General features: G+C 44.0%; 1 long non-coding RNA gene across 1 annotated transcript; it reads left to right on the forward strand.

Moving 5' to 3' along the window:
- Positions 1 to 14,682: 14,682 nt before the first annotated feature.
- LOC141407885 (uncharacterized) lies at positions 14,683 to 17,324 on the forward strand. The gene is made up of 2 exons (XR_012419065.1): positions 14,683 to 14,880; positions 16,144 to 17,324. It is a non-coding gene; the product is annotated as an uncharacterized lncRNA (long non-coding RNA).
- Positions 17,325 to 17,640: the final 316 nt, after the last annotated feature.

The following is a 17,640-nucleotide window of genomic DNA, read 5'->3' on the forward strand; positions in this document are numbered from 1 at the left end:
AGACTTAGGCCCCTACATGGAAACAAAGTCCAAAAAGCCTATGTGTGTAACTGAGCGGGAGAAATGTCAACCAGGCCAGAGACCGGCAAGATCACCCAGAGAAAGCAGCACCTGCTGTCATCCATACTGGGAGGCTGTGTCCTCAGAGAGTTTTACAGGCTCATGGCCACCAGCCCTTTCTCTGGACTTGGATTTAAAACAAGTTGTGTCCAGCTTCATGGTAGGGATGAAGTTAAAGCACAAATGAGACTGACAATGCAGTGGACTCTTCTTTTTCCAAAGATTAAGAGAGAACATTCCCTTCATGTCAGCATCATCCTATAGAATAGTGGATCTTTGCCACAAGCAGGAGGCTACAGTCCTAGGACGCAGCCCACCCTGCATGGTCCTTCCCTTTGCCATTTCAGGACAGGGGTGCAGCCCTCACAGCCAGTGCTGCTAGGGCAGGGCTCCCAGGTACCTTCCAAGCTCCAAGCTGCACTGACACCCACTTTTGGCCACTGCCATGAACACTGAAGGTGAAATGACGAAAATCCACCCCAGTAGCCCCAAGGACATGCTGTCCCTGCAAAGCCAGAGCAGGGGACACGGCGGGGAGAGTGGGGAGCATCTGCTTCCATTTCCTCTCCACCCTGACTTGCTTTAACAGGGTATTTGGGGTGAGGAAAGTGTAACAATGCCTAGGAGGCCATAAGCTGAGGAGACTTGAGTCTGGTCTCACTCTGCTGGGGGTGGGTGGACTTAGTGACTCAGTTTTCTGTTGGGGATTGGGGGATAGAAGTGGTGGTTGGGGTCAGGGGTAAAGAGTCCCTGCAGGGAGGTGCTCCTGGCTTTCTACCTGGGTAAAGGATCTCCTATGACACATACAATGACCATCCAGGCACACAGTGGAAATGAACAGCTGACTGTGTAGCCCAGTCCCTTTTCTGACACACTTCTTCCCTGGGGGAGTTGAGGTGGGGTGGGGGCTGTACACAGGACTCCCCAATCTCCCTGTATGTCTCCTCCCTTCCCTGCCCTCCAGCCGTTGGCCCCATGGCCCACAGCCGACAGGGAAGCAGGTTGGTGCCACCCCTGCGTCTCCTCCACAGCCATCAGGCCTGTAAATGCCTCCCTTGGAGCCCCATGAGGCCAGTGAGCCAGAAGCCCCTCGGACCCAGAGGTTACTGTGACCAGCACATCCTGGAGAGGAGGCTTCGCCCTTGCACCTTTCATCTGCAAGAGTTACTTTTTTTTTTTTTTTTTTTTTTTGAGACGGAGTCTCGCTCTGTTGCCCAGGCTGGAGTGCAGTGGCCGGATCTCAGCTCACTGCAAGCTCCGCCTCCCGGGTTTACACCATTCTCCTGCCTCAGCCTCCCTAGTAGCTAGGACTACAGGCGCCCGCCACGGCGCCCGGCTAGTTTTTTGCATTTTTTAGTAGAGACGGGGTTTCACCGTGTTAGCCAGGATGATCTCGATCTCCTGACCTCGTGATCTGCCCGTCTCGGCCTCCCAAAGTGCTGGGATTACAGGTGTGAGCCACCGCGCCCGGCCAAGAGTTACTTTTACATTTATTTTAAAAGTTGGTTTAAGTATATACTTCACCTACAGTTATCCATATGAATAGATTCATTACAGGGCCTGGCTCTGAATAAACAGGAAGTTGGAGAGGCTTTTTCATTGATCTGGTTCTACACCGGTGGCTTTATAACATGGTGCTTTGACACCTCTTGCATTGTGATGCTGGTGAGCATCAGGGCGGGATCAGGAAGGGCCCAGTAGCTTCCGAGCTCCCTAGCATTCTTGCCCTGAAGGAAGCCAGCCTCTGCAGAAGGATCCCTATCCCCAGGACGGTCAGGCTGGCAGGGTGTTCCTCGATGGCAAGCCTGCACACGCCTGCCCTCAAAGTCCAAGGGAGCTGAGAGGCCAAAGAAAGGCTGACAAGTCTAGTTTCTTAGAAAGAAAGTTGTAACCGGGACTAGCGAGCAGAAGCCATGTCCTGCGTGGCCGCAAGACAGTGGGTCCCCATCCCGTTACCCAGACCCTGGGCTTCTGTGCCATAGGGGAAAGGGTATAGGAGCTTCAGAAGGAATTTACCTAAGGGCTGGATTTGCAGCAAACAGCAGATGAAATAGAAATCTTAGAAGCATTGATGGAACTGAGGCTCAGCATTGGCATCCAAGATGGAGTGGCCTTAGCCTCCACAAGAGACCTCCCAGAGCCGCTCCAATTGACAGCCCACAGCAAGTTTCCATAACCATAGGTCAGTTTCATGATCTCAGTCCTAAATCTGCCTTGTGCTTTTCCATTTTTTTTAATTACTCCATTTTAAATACAATATTTTTATGTCTTTTAGGTAAGAACCATTCTCCATTCTGTTTATTCTTTATTCCCCCAAAATTTTGTTTTCTGAATGTATTTGTTCCTCCAAATGAAACTGTTTTCTCAGGTTCAATAAGTAGAAATATATTTTTTTGGAAAAAAAATTGACAACGTTGAACATTTGAGTCTTTCATTTTAGAATACCATGCATCTTGCAATATATTCCTGCTTTTCTGATGGTCTTCGGAGAGTAAATTTTATGCATCTTTTGTATTTTCTGTGAAATTTAATCCTGGATATTTTATATTTTGGTCAGGAATATTTCCAAGTATTGTACCTCTAGTCTTTGCTGATAGACTAGTTAATAGTTCAATAGAAAACTATTGATTTTGCCTGTTTTTTTTTCCTCTGCCTTGGTGGTTTTTTAAGGACTTAGAGGCTTGGGATGTTGCCACCCTTGATGCTGTGAGACAGAGGGGAGCTGGCTTATGACTGCTGGCGGGAGTGACCTCAGACTAGGCCACAAGCCTCCCTGAAAGATGCAGAGAGAGCAAATCACCAGCCCTGTCCCATAACTCCAGGGTGAAGCTGCAGAGATGAGGCCCAGGAAGACGATCCACTCCAGTAGCCCCAAGGCCAGCACCCTGCAAAGCCAGAGCAGGGGACACGGCAGGGAGAGTAGGGAGCATCTTCCTACTCCTTATACTCTGCTGTGCTGTCTGAGTTCATTGCTCGAACACACAAAACTGAGAAGCCATGAACAAAATGGTGACTAAAATAGGGAACAGTCATTCCTTTAATTACCCATACCTGCTCTCACCCTTGGCCCTGAGATGCCAAGTGGGTCACTTCTAAATCCTGTCACCTGAGGCTTATGGGGCCAAGTCAGATGTGCTCAGGCCACTGTGACATCAGCTGGGGCTCTGGCTCCCTCGAGACCAGGTCAGGCTCATCTGAACTCTAGTCTCATGTTTGGCTGTACACGGCGTCACTGGGGAGCCTGGCTGCACATGGCAATCCCATGATCCCATTCGGAAAAGTTGATTATGTTCTGGGATGGGATGTGGACATTGAATGTTTAAATACTCCTCCCATTGCTTCCCCAAGGAACCACTGAACTAGAACTCAATCAGAGTCCCAGTCAAAGCCCAGTTGCTCCTAAAACATCTGCAAATTGCAGCAGGTAAAGATATTTTTATGGTCACGTCTGCCTGTGGACACACCTTCCTTGCCAGGTATCTCTGCAAGTGTGTAGCCCAGCCCCCTTGATTTCCAGTAAATGAAACACAACAAAGCAAAAGCAAATGGAAATTCCTCCCATCAAGGTTTTGTTTGGGGCAATGAAATTTGTTGGTGATTTCAGAAAATCACCTCCTGCCCTGTGGAAAAGTAACCCCCACTTCTTCAAACCCAGCAGGTATTTCTGTCCTTGAAATGCCCTTGGCTTCCCTCCCAAAGGTAGTTGCCACTTGACCTTCACATTCCACCCCACACCAGTCACTGGCCTTTCCACTGCCTGCCCTTCACCGTGGCATTCCCCATCTGTCCACACCATCCTCCCCACTGGGTCCCTCAGCAAGTCCAAAAGCTCCTTTGTGGGGCAGAACAATTCAGCTCTTTGTAGACTTCCCCACACCCATCAAGGTGCTTATAAAACAAAGGCCTTCCTAGTGAACAGGACCACCTTCTTTGCGAGGGACTTTAGATCACGAATAGCAGCAGTTATTTATTTATCTATTTATTTTACCCAAATCCAGGACCCTAATGAACAGACTGAGGAAAATGCTGCCTTTCCTGAATGGCTACTGGCAGGAAATGATGCTGGGAAGTGTTTACCCCGCAGGCTCTGTGCCTTCTCTGACTGGGCAGCTCATGCTGTATGCATGGAAGCATCATTACCAAACACACCTCCGAGGCCAGCGGCCAGCCCAGCGTCTGACTCACAAGCCGTGACTGCCCCACCTTCTTACAACAACCATAGCAGTTTCCCCATGAGGATCCACCCCTCCTCCCCTCTCACTCCGCCTGTTTCCAGGGAAGCTGACTCTACTGTTTGGACCACAGCTTGGAGCACTTGACCCCGGCTAAACTGGTCAGGGCAGTGGGTCTCCCTCCCTTGAAGCCTCAGTGATTGGCATGAGGACAACGGTGACCTATGTGTGGCCGCCTGGGACCCAGGAGGCTTAACGGTGGGATTTTGTTTGACTATGTGATAAGTGGGTTCTTCCTTCCCTGCTGAGTGTGAAGATAAAAAAGACATGAGGTCTGGGGCCCACTTGGAGCCTGTTTGAGAATGAAGCCAAGTTATGGGGAGCAGCAAAACTAAATCAAGAGACAGCAGGGAAGCCAGGCCTGGCAGTGCACTCCCAGTTATTCCGTAGGCTGAGGCGGGAGGACTGCTTGAGCTCAGCAGTTTGAGGCTGCAATGAGCCGTGATTTCACTACTGAACTCCAGCCTGGGCAAAAGAGTGAGGTCCTGTTTCTCAGAAAAAGAGAGAGAGAAACAGACAGACAGCAAGGAGCAGGCGGGTTATAATGTTGGAGTCCCTGCACCAAGCAAAGCCTGATGCCCGCCCTTGCTCTGAGCTTCCTAGTTATATGAACTGACTACCAGGCCAGTTGGGTTGGGTTTCCAGCCCTGTGCTCTTATCTGTCCTCACTGATAGACAAAAATAACTCATTAGTCAGTTCTCAGACCCACAGTCCCATGACATTTCTTGACTGTTTCAGAAGTAATATCTCAAGGGCCAGCCTGTAGAAAGTGGAGGACCTGCCCCCTGGACCTTAGAAGTAGCAGCCACTCTTAAAAAATGCAAGGACAACAGATGTCACCATGACTGAAAAATAGAGGCTGACCCTGCCTCTGAAGATGCTGCGATGGACTCGTGTTCAAGGAGATATTAGCTGTAACTTCCTTTCTTCTGATATAGTCGGGCTCATCATTAAGCTGCGATCAGCCAGAAGTGTAGCTGCGCCCCTGGGATTGAAATCAGCAGTCAATCTGGACATGCTTTTTCCATCTTCATGAAGCACCTCCCCAGTACCAACCAAATTTCTCATAAATGGAATTGATTTGAACTCAGGAAATCCTCAAATAGGCCAGAACAATTCACTAATTAAATTCATCCCCAAAACAAAAACAAAAAAAACACGAAAAAACAACCCACATGATAGGAAAAAAATTTGCAAATTATATATCTGATATAGAACTTGTATTCAGAACATATAATGAACTCTTACAACTCAAGAAGAAGGCAGGTAACCCAATTAAAAATTCTTTTAAAAAAGAAAACCAAATTTAAAAATAAAGACAACCTAATTTTTATATAACTCAAAATTGTTAAAGAAACAACCCAATTTAAAAATCCTAAAGGATTTGAATAAACATTTTTCCAAAGAAGATATGTAAATGGCCAATAAACACATAAAAAGGTGCATAACACCATTAGCTATTAGGGAAAGGCAAATCAAAACCACAATAAAAAGCAACTTCACACACTACATGGTGGGGGGCAAAGAGACAGAAAATAACAAATTGGAACCTTTATACATAGCTGATGGGAATGTAAAATGGTGCAGCTGCTTTGGAAAACAGTTTCACGAGTTTTCAAAAGATTAGACCTACCATAAGACCTAGCAGCTCTACTCATATTTATGTGTCAGCTACAAATAAAAACATTAAGTTCACCAAAAATGTGCACATGAAAGTTCATAGCTTCATTATTAATAAAATCAGAAAAAAATATAAAAAGTAACTCAAATGTCCATCAACTGACAAATGGATAATCAAGATGTAGTATTATTGTAGCCAGACAATGGAAAACAAATGGGCATAAAAAAGAATGACATGATGACCCGTGCTACCATGTGGAGCAATCTTGAAAATGTGCTAAGTGAAAGAAGTCAGCAAGCCATGCTGAAACAAGTCAGCATTCATACAATATGATTCAATTTATATGAAATACCCAGAGCAGAAAAATATATAGAGACAGACTGCAGATTAGTGGTTGTCTAGGGCAGGAGGCAATAGAAGGCAGAGTGACTGCTAATAGGAGGTTTCTTTGGAGGGATCATGAAAATGTTCTAAAATCAGACTGTAGGTCTATTTGCACAATTTTGTGAATGTACTCGGAACCACTGAATTGTATACTTTAAGTAGGTGAGGTATGTGAAAATTAAATTGTCAGTAAAGCTGTTTTAAAAAATTTCATCCCAAAGCTACATTTTACCCAAGGCAAATGTTTACTACTACTTCTCTTTCAGTCCCAAATAATTTCAAGCCATGCATTCCAGTCAAGCCTCAACAAAATTAAACAACACCACAACTTACTCCAGTTACAAGCCAGTGTGGAAATGCCCCAAACTTGACCATAAATTTGCCACCCAACCCCCATCATTCATTCCCAGGAAAAACTAAACACAAGATCAACTCCCCTTGCAAGCTGAAGTCCAAGACATTGAAGTCTAAAGAGATTACAGCCCACAATAAAATCCTTAGAGTGTACAAACGATTCTTCCCAAATTCTTATTTGGCTCATCTCAGGCTTTTAACCACTGAGATCCCCAGCCTTAGTGCATGCGTGACAGGTGACAACGCAGTGCCTGTAGCCCATTTCTCGCTGTGACTGGACGTATTTTTTAAAGGTAGAGAATCCCGAAGTGCAGTTCCTGGACCAGCAGCAGGAGCAGAGATCTCGTAAGAGATGCAAATTCTTAGGCCACACCCCAGCCTGTTGAATTAGAAACCCAGGGCGTGGCCCAAGAATGTATGTTCACAAGCTGTGAGACAAAGTAGTAAACATGAGAAGCAGTGTGTGCTCATGCCTGCCTGCAGCGAAATTTTGGAAAGGCCTTGATTCTTTCCTTGTGTTCAAGCCCCACTTGTTTCCTCTTCTTACGCAGTCCACTGCATTTTGCCCAAGGGATACCCTAAGGAAGGATAAAAATCAGTCACTTCCAGTCTGCTCAAGTGATGTGATGTTGAATAGGTCTTGTTTATTCTCTCACCCTGAGTGGGATAACTGTTTTCCATCAGAATGAGCACTGACCTGAGACGCTGGTGGCTGACTCCCCTTTGGTAGGTCCCACCTCTGCTCATCCTCTCTTATTTTCCTTGAGTTTATCAAGCACGTCCTCTTGAAGCTGAATCAAACCTGTATCTTCACCTACAGTGTCTGCGTCACCTGAGAAACCCCTAGTGGAGCTTTGATGATTTCAGGTTGGTGAAGTTGGTCAGAAGACCTGGCCTGGTTGCTAAGACTGTGGTCCTCACTCCTGGGGGCACAGAATGAGGCAGGATAAGGAAGGTTAGGGGGCCATACTGACTCATCCCCTTGTGTGAAGCCCAGTGGGCTCACTTCTCAGTGGGCTCACTTTCTCCCTCACATGTCAGCACCTAACTCTTTTGCAGGTCAGCAGTCCTACACGATACCAGCCAACCGCCAGAGTCTTACAAGTTCCTGATACCCAATACAGCTGGGAAAGAGAACAAAAGCCCCTGGTTCATGATGTAGCTCCCCTCATCTTCAGCCAATCAGCACCAAAGCCCAAGAAGATATTAGCTACAAATTTCTACTTTGGGTTGGGGGGAGGGCTAAGAACTTCTCTGGGGTCCCACCTGTGCAACTAGGCTCAGGGTTTAGCTTATAGTGTCCTTTCCCTCATCTTAATAGTAAAAAACACATTCCTAGGTGGAGATTTTATGTGCTAATGATGCATGTGATGCATCTTAGAGCATGTAGATGCTGAGTGCCTGCACCAACCGCAGGTCCACCTTTGTGTACTTGACCTCAACAGTATTTTATGAATATGTATGAACAGTTCCCATAAAGGGAATCCCCCTTACAGCACTAGCTGCTGTTTCTTCTTCTGAGCAGCCCACTCTGCCGCTCAGTGTAGCTGTTGCTTTGCAGCAAACTTCTTTGCCTACTCTTACTTTGGACTTGCTCTTAAATTATTTTGTGTGGCGAAGTCAAGAACCTGAACCAACGACAATCAGAATCACCTGGATGCTTTCAATGGATGCTGGTTCACAAGCCCCATCCAGACAACTAAAGTTACACGCCCCAGGTGATTCAAATAGCTGTAGGAGGCAAACCTTCAACTGTTCTTACTGGGAGTCCTCTTAGTGCAGACCTAAGAGACTTCCTCCAGATGCCAGTAATTCCCTGGATCCTACCTGCCCCCCACTAACCCCCCAAGGTGTCATTCTGGCCTGTCCTGAGACCACTCTCCTCTTCATCAGTGAGATGCCTTTGGCCCCAGTCACTCTTTCTTTCTCTTTCTTTCTTTCTTTCTTTTCTTTCTTTTCTTTTTCTTTCTCTCTTTCTCTTTCGTTCGTTCATTCTTTCTCTTTCTTTCTTTCTCTTTCTTTCTTTCTTTCTTTCTTTCTTTCTTTTTCTTTCTTTCTTTCTTTCTTTCTTTTTCTTTCTTCCCTCCCTCCCTTCCTTCCTTCCTTCTTTCCTTCCTTCCTTCCTTCCTTCCTTCCGTCCTTCCTTCCTTCTTCTTTTTCTTCTTTCTTTTTTAGGCATAAGAATTTTGTTTCTTTTTGTTTTTATTTGCACAAATTTATGGGGCATGTGTGAAATTTTGTTGCATTTATAGAAAGGCATAGTGATTAGGTCAGGCTGTTTAGGGAGTCCATCACCAGAATACAATATATTTTTGTTTAACTATAGTCACCCTACTGTGCTATCAAATTTCAGATGTGTTTCTTCTAACTGTACATTTGTACCCTGTAGCCCACTTCTCTTCATCCTCCCCCTTCCCTGACTCACTCTTCCCAGTCTCTGGTATCTATCTTTCCACTCTCTGCTTCCATGTGATCAGACTTTTTAGCTCCCACATATAAGTGAGAACATGTGATATTTGTCTTTTTGTGTCTGGCTAATTTCACTTAAGATAGTCCCGGTCAGTGTTTCTAATTCAACAATAGCTCAGGTGTCTCTCACTTTTTTAGTGCCCCCTTCAAGAGAAATTGAATCAAGGTTGGTCCTCATCTCCCTCTCTGCGAGCCTTCAGAACCACAATGTGCTTTGTATCAAATTGGTCCTGGTCCTTAAATTCATAGGGAAGTCTCTCTCTTCTTGCTGAATTAGTCAGTGTGTTGATATGGTTTGGCTGTGTCCCCACCCAAATCTCATCTTGAATTGTAATCTCCATAATCCCTATTGTTGAGGGAGGGACCTGGTGCAGGGTGATTGGATCATGGGGGCGGTTTTCCCCATGCTGTGTTTTTGATAGTGAGCTCTCATGCGATCTGATAGTTTTATAAGTGTTTGACAGTTTCTTCTTTACACACACTCTCTCTTGCTGCCATGTGAAGAAAGTCCTCGCTTCCTCTTCACCTTCCGCCATGGTCATAAGTTTCTTGAGGCCTCCCCAGCCATGTGGAACTGTGAGTCAATTAAAACTCTTTCCTTTATAAATTACCCAGTCTCAGGTATTTCTTTATAGCAGTGTGAGAACAGACTAATACATGTATCAACTCGATTTCTCCAGAGAAACAGAGCCAACAGGATATATATACACACACACATCTATATATATAGAGAGATTTCACCAATAGGATATATATTATGTGCACATAAATAGAAAATTATACATATATAATATGAAATGTATACATATATATTATGTACATGTATTAAGATATATTTATTAAGAGAATGATGTGTGTGTGTGTGTGTGTGTGTGTGTATACATGTAAAGGGATTTATTTTAAGGAATTTGTTTATGGGATTGTGGGGCCTGGCAAGCCCAGGATTTGTCAGGCAGGCAGGATATGTTGCAGTCTAAAACAGACTTAATTCTTCTTCTGAAAATCTCAGTTTTTGCTCTTAAGTCCTTCAACTAATTGAATGGGGTCCAGCCACATTATCTAAGGTTATTTTCTTCACTGAAAATCAACTGATTGTACATGTTAGCAATATCTACAAAATACCCTCACAGCAACACACAGGTTGGTGCTTCACCAAACAACTGGCACCATGGCCTGACCAAGTTGACACAAAAAAATTCAGCAATCACAACTGGTTTTCCTCTCTCTTGTTTTTACTTTTTCTCTGTTCCCATTTTGAAAGTGAAACTGAAGCATGTTTTCCAAAATGTTCTCGATCCTGCTTAATTTCTCAAGCAAATATGATTCATAAGAACAGAATGTCCAAAGCATGGGCCCTTCCATTCACCTTCCCAGCCTTTAGCTTTTCAGTGATACCACTGGGATGAGAATAAATTCTTTTCATAAGAAAAGCAGGGCATGGGCAATGGAGCTCAAAGCCTCTGTGGCTGCAGCCCTTTGCTGTCATCTCCCTGGCCAGAGATGACTCACTCGGCCACACCCAGCTGCCAAGAGGCTGGGAACTGGTCTCCTGGGGGATGGTACTGGGCAAAATCACAGCTCAGTAGTTCTATTGTTGAAGAAAGGAGAGGGAACAGATGGGCCCAATTTTTATTCACTTAAGTAAAAATATGAGTGTCTCTGCTTTTGACATTCTGTAAGTTTTACTTCACTGCCCACGAAATGAAACAGAACTGACCTTATGTGAATGCAAAATGCATTCCCACTTTTTATTAAAAAGTCAAAAAAAAAATAGATGCTGCTGAGAATGGAGAAATAGGAATGTGTTTACACTGTTGGTGGAAATGTAAATTAGTTCAATGACTGTGGAAGACAGTGTGGTGATTTCTCAAAGATTTAGAACCAGAAATACCATTTGACCCAGCAATCCCATTACTGGGTATATAACCAAAGGAATATAAATCACTCTATTATAAAGATACATGCACTCATGTGTTCACTGCAGCACAATAGCAAAGACATGGAGTCAACCCAAATGCCCATCAATGATAGACTGGATAAAGAATGGTACATATACGCAATGGAATACTATGCAGCCATAAAAAGGAATGAGATCATGTCCTTTGCAGGGTCATGGATGGAGCTGGAAGCCATTATCCTCAGCAAACTAATGCAGGAACAGAAAACCAAACACCTCATGTTATCACTTATAAGTGGGAGCTGAATAATGAGAACACATGGACACAGGGAGGGGAATAACACACACTGGGACCAGTTGAGGGAAGGTGGGGTGGGGAGAGCATTAGATAAAAGAGCTAATGCATTCTGGGCTTAATACCTAGGTAATGGGTTGTTAGGTGCAGCAAACCACCATGACACATGTTTACCTATGTAACAAACCTGCACATTCTACACATGTACCCTGGAACTTAAAAAATAATAATAATAATTTTTTAAAAAAGAATCTGCCCTTATGATCCAATCACCTCCCACCAGGTCCCTTCTCCAACACTGAGGATCACAACTCAACAGGAGATTTGGGTGGGGACACAGAGCCAAACTATATCAATAATAATATAAAATCAAAAAAGGCACTCACACTATCAGCAGAATGAAAAGGCAACCCACAGAAAAGGAGAAAATATTTGCAAATTACAGATCTGACAAGTGGTTAATATGCAAAATATATAAAGAACTCCTACAACTTACCAACAAAAACTGAGCAAACAACATGACCAAAGACAGGCAATAGGCTTGAATCGATATTTCTCCAAAGAAGATACATGCGTGCATGACCAGTACACACATGAAAAGATACCTGACATCACTCATCATTAGGGAAACACAAATCAAGGCCATAGTGAGATAGCCTGTTACATCCATGAAGGTGGCTATAATTAAGGAGGCATAAAAATTAGTATTCTTTTTCACTGCTGGTAGGAATGTAAAATGGTGCAGACACTGTGGTAAACTTACAATAGTTCCTCAAATAATTAAAAATAGAATTACTGGTCACTGCCAAGATGGCCAAATAAGAACAGCTTCAGTCTGCAGCTTCCAGTGAGATTGACGCAGAGGACGGGTGATTTCTGCATTTCCAAATGAGGTACCTGGTTCATCTCATTGGGACTGGTTGGACGGGGGTGCAGCCCACAGAGAGCAAGCCAAAACAGGGCGAGGCATTGCCTCACCCAGGAAGCATAAGAAGTCAGGGGATTTCCCTTTCCTGGCCAAGGGAAACCATGACAGACTGTACCTGGAGGAACGGTACACCTCTATTCAGATACTGCACTTCTCCTATGGTCTTAGCACCGGTCAGACCAGGAGATTCCCTCCCGTGCCTGGTTCGGTGGGTCCCACACCCACAGAGCCTTGCTTACTGCTAGCACAGCAGTCTGAGATTGACCTGTGAGGCTGCAGCCTGGTAGGGGGAGTGGCATCCACCATTGCTGAGGCTTCAGTAGATAAACAAAGTGGCCAGGAACTTCGTGATGTATGCAAAAGCTTCAATAGCTGATTTGATCAAAAGGAAGAAAGGATATCAGTGATTGAAGATCAAATTAATAAAATAAAGTGAGACGACAAGATTAGAGAAAAAAGAGTGAAAAGAAAGAAAACCACGAAGAAATATGGGACTATGTGAAAATACCAAATCTACGTTTGATTGGTGTACCTGAAAGTGACAGGGAAAATGGAACCAACTTAGAAAACACTCTTCAGGATATTATCCAAGAGAGCTTTCCCAACCTAGCAAGGCAGGTCAACATTCAAATTCAGGAAATACAGATCACCACAAAGATACTCTTTGAGAAGAGCAACCCACATAATTGTCAGATTGACCAAGGTGGAAATGAAGGAAAAAATGTTAAGGGCAGCCAGAGAGAAAGGTTGGGTTACCCACAAAGGGAAGCCCGTCAGACTAACAGTGGATCTCCCAGCAGAAGATCAAGCCAGAAGAGAGTGGGGGCCAATATTTAACATTCTTAAAGAAAAGAATTTTCAACCCAGAATTTCATATCCAGCCAAACTAAGCTTCATAAGTGAAGGAGAAATAAAATCCTTTACAGACAAACAAATGCTGAGAGCTTTTGTCACCACCAGGCCTGCCTTACAAGAGCTCCTGGAGGAAGCACTAAACATGGGAAGGAACAACCGGTACCAGCCACTGCAAAACATGCCAAATTGTGAAGACCATCAACACTAGGAAGAAACTGCATCAATTAATGGGCAAAATAACCAGCTAACATCATAATGACAGGATCAAATTCACACATAACAATATTAACCTGAAATGTAAATGGGTTAAATGCCCCAATAAAAAGACACAGACTGGCAAATTGAATAAAGAATCAAGACCCACCAGTGTGCTGTATTTAGGAGACCCATCTCACATGCAGAGACACACATAGGCTCAAAATAAAGGGATGAAGGAAGATCTACCAAGCAAATGGAAAAAAAAAAAAGCAGGGGTTGCAACCTTAGTCTCTGATAAAACAGACTTTAAACCAATAAAAATCGAAAGAGACAAAGAAAGTCATTACACAGTGGTAAAGGGATCAATTCAACAAGAAGAGCTAACTATCCTAAATATATATGTACCCAATGCAGGAGCACCCAGATTCATTAAGCAAGTCCTTAAAGACCTACAAAGAGACTTAGACTCCCACACAATAATAATGGGAGACTTTAACACCCCACTGTCAATATTAGACAGATCAATGAGACAGAAGGTTAACAAGGATATCCAGGACTTGAACTCAGCTCTGCACCAAGCAGACCTAATAGACATCTACAGAACTCTCCACCCCAAATCAATAAAATATACATTCTTCTCTGCATCACATGACACTTATTATAAAATTGGCCACATAATTGGAAGTAAAGCACTCCTTAACAAATGTAAAAGAACAGAAATCACAACAAACTGTCTCTCAGACCACAGTGTAATCAAATTAGAACTCAGGATTAAGAAACTCACTCAAAACCACACAACTGGTATCGAACTACTGACCTCGTGATCCATCTGCCTCAGCCTCCCAAAGTGCTGGGATTACAGGCTTGAGCCACTGTGCCTTACCCAAGGTTAACATTTATATGTGAGTTTTTGATCCTATCATGACGTTGTCAGCTGGTTTCTTTGTAGTATGTATTGTGTGGTTGCTGTATAGCATCTCTGAGCTATATTTAACTGTATTTTTGTAACAGTAGGTATTGTTCTCTTATTTCCATGTTTTGAACTCTCTTAAGCATCCCTTAAGGTTGGTCTAGTGGTAACAAATTTTCTCAGTAACTGCTTGTCTAGAAAATATTTTTTTCTTGTTTGCTTATGAAGCTTAGTTTGATGGGATAGGACATACTGGGTTGGAATCTATTGTCTTTAAGAATGCTGAGGTAATCCTCATGAAAATGTTCTCACTAATATGGTATGTACAATAGTGCACCATGCAGTTTGTTTTTATTTTATGTTATTTTGTTTTTAATTTTACCCAAGTGAGACCCAAGTTGATTTATTTTTTATGGGAATTTAATGAGAGAGAATTTCTTGATTTTCCACATCTGTAGGGTGCAGATCTGTGCAGTGAAACTACCTACAGCAAGGATATATGCCTGTTAGGTGGCACAGACCCGAGACCCGATGGATCAGACTTGCCATTCGTCCTCCTCTTGTCCTGATGAAATCTCACAGCTCCAGACAACACAGACACAAAACATTGATCGACAGTAAGATGGCTTGAAGAAATGCTTCTTTCAGGACAAATTCTTTCTGTGCATTCCATGAGGTAATCAGTATAGTATATAGCTATATATTTGCACCATTTTGAAGTCCACCACAACAGAGTTTTAAAATGCTGTGTTTAGTGAGCATTGTCAATAGAGTCTTTAAGTTCATCAATCTTAAGTCAAGAAAATTTAGAAAGTACTAAAATCTTAGCACTCACATGAAAGAAAACTGGAAGCTTTTCCAAATTAGACAACAATCAGACAAATTTGCATAATATTACCAATCTGAGTTTTGAAGCAGAAAGAAAATGTTATAAACCATGATTTTCACAAGTAGGATTGATTGTAGTATTTCATAATTTTGGATGATTATAGTATTTATCAGAATTTTAAAGTGATCAAATTTAGTGGATAACTGGTTTATCTTTCTGCTATATTTACAGAAAATTCTATTATAAAATCAATGTCATGTGATGAAGCAAATAGTGACTCAATAGTTGAGTATGAAAACATAGAATTAACTTTTTACACTGTTGTGTCAAGTAGTTAATTAATAAAAATGTTACGTTAGCAAGCAAAAAGAACACAAATTAAGGAAGGGCAAATCTGCCCCTCCATCTGCAGGGTGGATGGATGGACTGACGGGGTCAAAGCCAGTGACATCACGAGCAGGAAACCACGTTTCTCTCAAGCTGCAGGTTTGAAATGTCAAACAGCCTCTTCCTTGGCTGACGGCTGCTTTCTGACTCAATGGAAGACCTTGTTCTCTAGCGTCAGGGCTGTCGGAATCTTTGCTTATGAGTGAGAAGAACATCCCACTGCCTGGGGGATCTGGGTCCATCTTTACACAGAAGCACAGAACTACAGAGAAGGGGTTTCTGGATGGAACGTTCCACACCTGGCTGGACTTTATGGGTTCTAAGGACACAGGACCTAGGTCCACTTTTCAGACCAGACTTGACACTGGCTGCTTTACACGAAGGCCTGCCATACTCTGAGTCCATCACTACAGCCTCAAAAATCCCTCCCCACAGTCTTATAATAAGCTCTTTCTGTTGTTTTTTGAGTCATCACAGGTTTCTTGGTGTGAATTTATTCCCTTTTTGCTACAAGCCAATAATCCTGAGTCTGTTGACTGCAAAATCTGTTTTGGTGACTGATCGCACTAGGATGTATATTATTTTTCTGGAATTTGGGATGATTGTAGTATTTATCAGGACTTTAAAATGAGTAATTTGTTGTGACTTATTTCCCTTTCTTAAATAAACACTAACTTTAGTGCTTAGTTTCTAATTGGTTATATTATGCTATTTTTCATGCAGATAACCCTCTGTATTATGGAAGCCTTAGACCTCACGGAACCTGGGTTGCCTGTGGTCACAGTGCTGAGAATCCACCTGCCCAAGGAATGACTGCACTGGTTCCTGCTTTCCAGGCCTCCAATGGACTTATCCCTCCTTCCAGAGTGATTTGTCTATGCTGAAGGTGGAGTTTCTAACCTCAGTGGCTTTAGTCTTTTAGCAAGAATTTGTGACATTATTTTTGCTAAAGGAACTTTTAGAAGGGGTGCAATACTTCCAAAACATGACCCTCAGGAGCCTCCTTTACTCCAAAAACCCAGGAGTTTCCGGAAAGGGCCCAGACCCTCAGCTTGTTCCAGAAGACAAAGACCCACATGCTCACCTTCAAGCCTCCCTGCCCCCTGCTCCCCTCCGAGGGAACAGACACACACGGAGATGGTGGAGGGAGCCTTCTACAGAGCCCGACTTCCCCCTCCACTTCCCCAGGAAGAGAGATGTCAGAAAAGTTATGGGTTTACACGAAATCACCTGTTCCATGTGTCCTTGGATGGTGGTTGCTTATGTCAAGACAGACCCTTCACCAGATAGAGAACCACGAGGATCTCCATGCAGGGAAGACTTCCCCCCTGACCACCATTCCTGGGCACCCGCTGCTCTGCTGTCAGCCCCTCTCTTCCAACAGAAGCCTGAATCAGTGTGTGTGCACCCCCCACCCCCTCCCGACACCGGGTGAGGCCCAGACTCAAATCTCCCCAGCTCACGACCTCCTGGGCGCTGCTTCACCTTCTTCAACCCAAAACCTTGGTTAACTCCTGTGGGGGTGGAGAGGAAATGAAGCAGATGCTCCCCACTCTCCCTGCCAGACCATCCTCCTCCTGGCTTTCTATGTGCGGCACATGGGGTGTGGGCCTCAGAGCTGTTTGGGCAGTTTCCCCTTTGTCATTTCTCCCTCAGTGTTCATGGCAGCCACCTTTGGTCAACGCAGCTCTAGGCACCGAAGACAGTTGAGAGCCCTTCCCCAGAGGCACCTGCCCTGAGGGCTGCACCCCTCTGCCCAGAAATAGCAAAGGGAAGGGCCGTGCAGGGTGGGCTAGGTCTTAGGACTGTAGCCTCTTCTTTGGAGCGCAACTAACCACTTTTCTGAAGAATGGTTTTGACACTAAGGTGATGTTATTTATTAATTAAAACATCCTTTTTGAAAACAACAAGTATCCACTGCATGTCACTTCCATTCGTGTTTTAACTTCTCCATCCCTACAAAGAAGCCCGACCTGAGTACTTGTTTTAAATCCAAGTCCAGAGAAAGGGCGGCTGGATGTGAACATGTAAAACTCTTCTAGGGCACAGCTTCCTAGCCTAGGACACAACCTCCCAGCCTGGGGCACACCCTCCCAGGATGGATGACAGCAGGCACTGCTTTCTCTGGGTGATACGCCCGTCTTTCATCTGGTTGGCATTTTTCCCAATCAATTATACACACACACACACACACACACACACACACACACACTTTTGGAC

Source organism: Macaca fascicularis, chromosome 10 (genome assembly GCF_037993035.2).
Source record: "Macaca fascicularis isolate 582-1 chromosome 10, T2T-MFA8v1.1".
Classification (NCBI taxonomy): domain Eukaryota; kingdom Metazoa; phylum Chordata; class Mammalia; order Primates; family Cercopithecidae; genus Macaca; species Macaca fascicularis.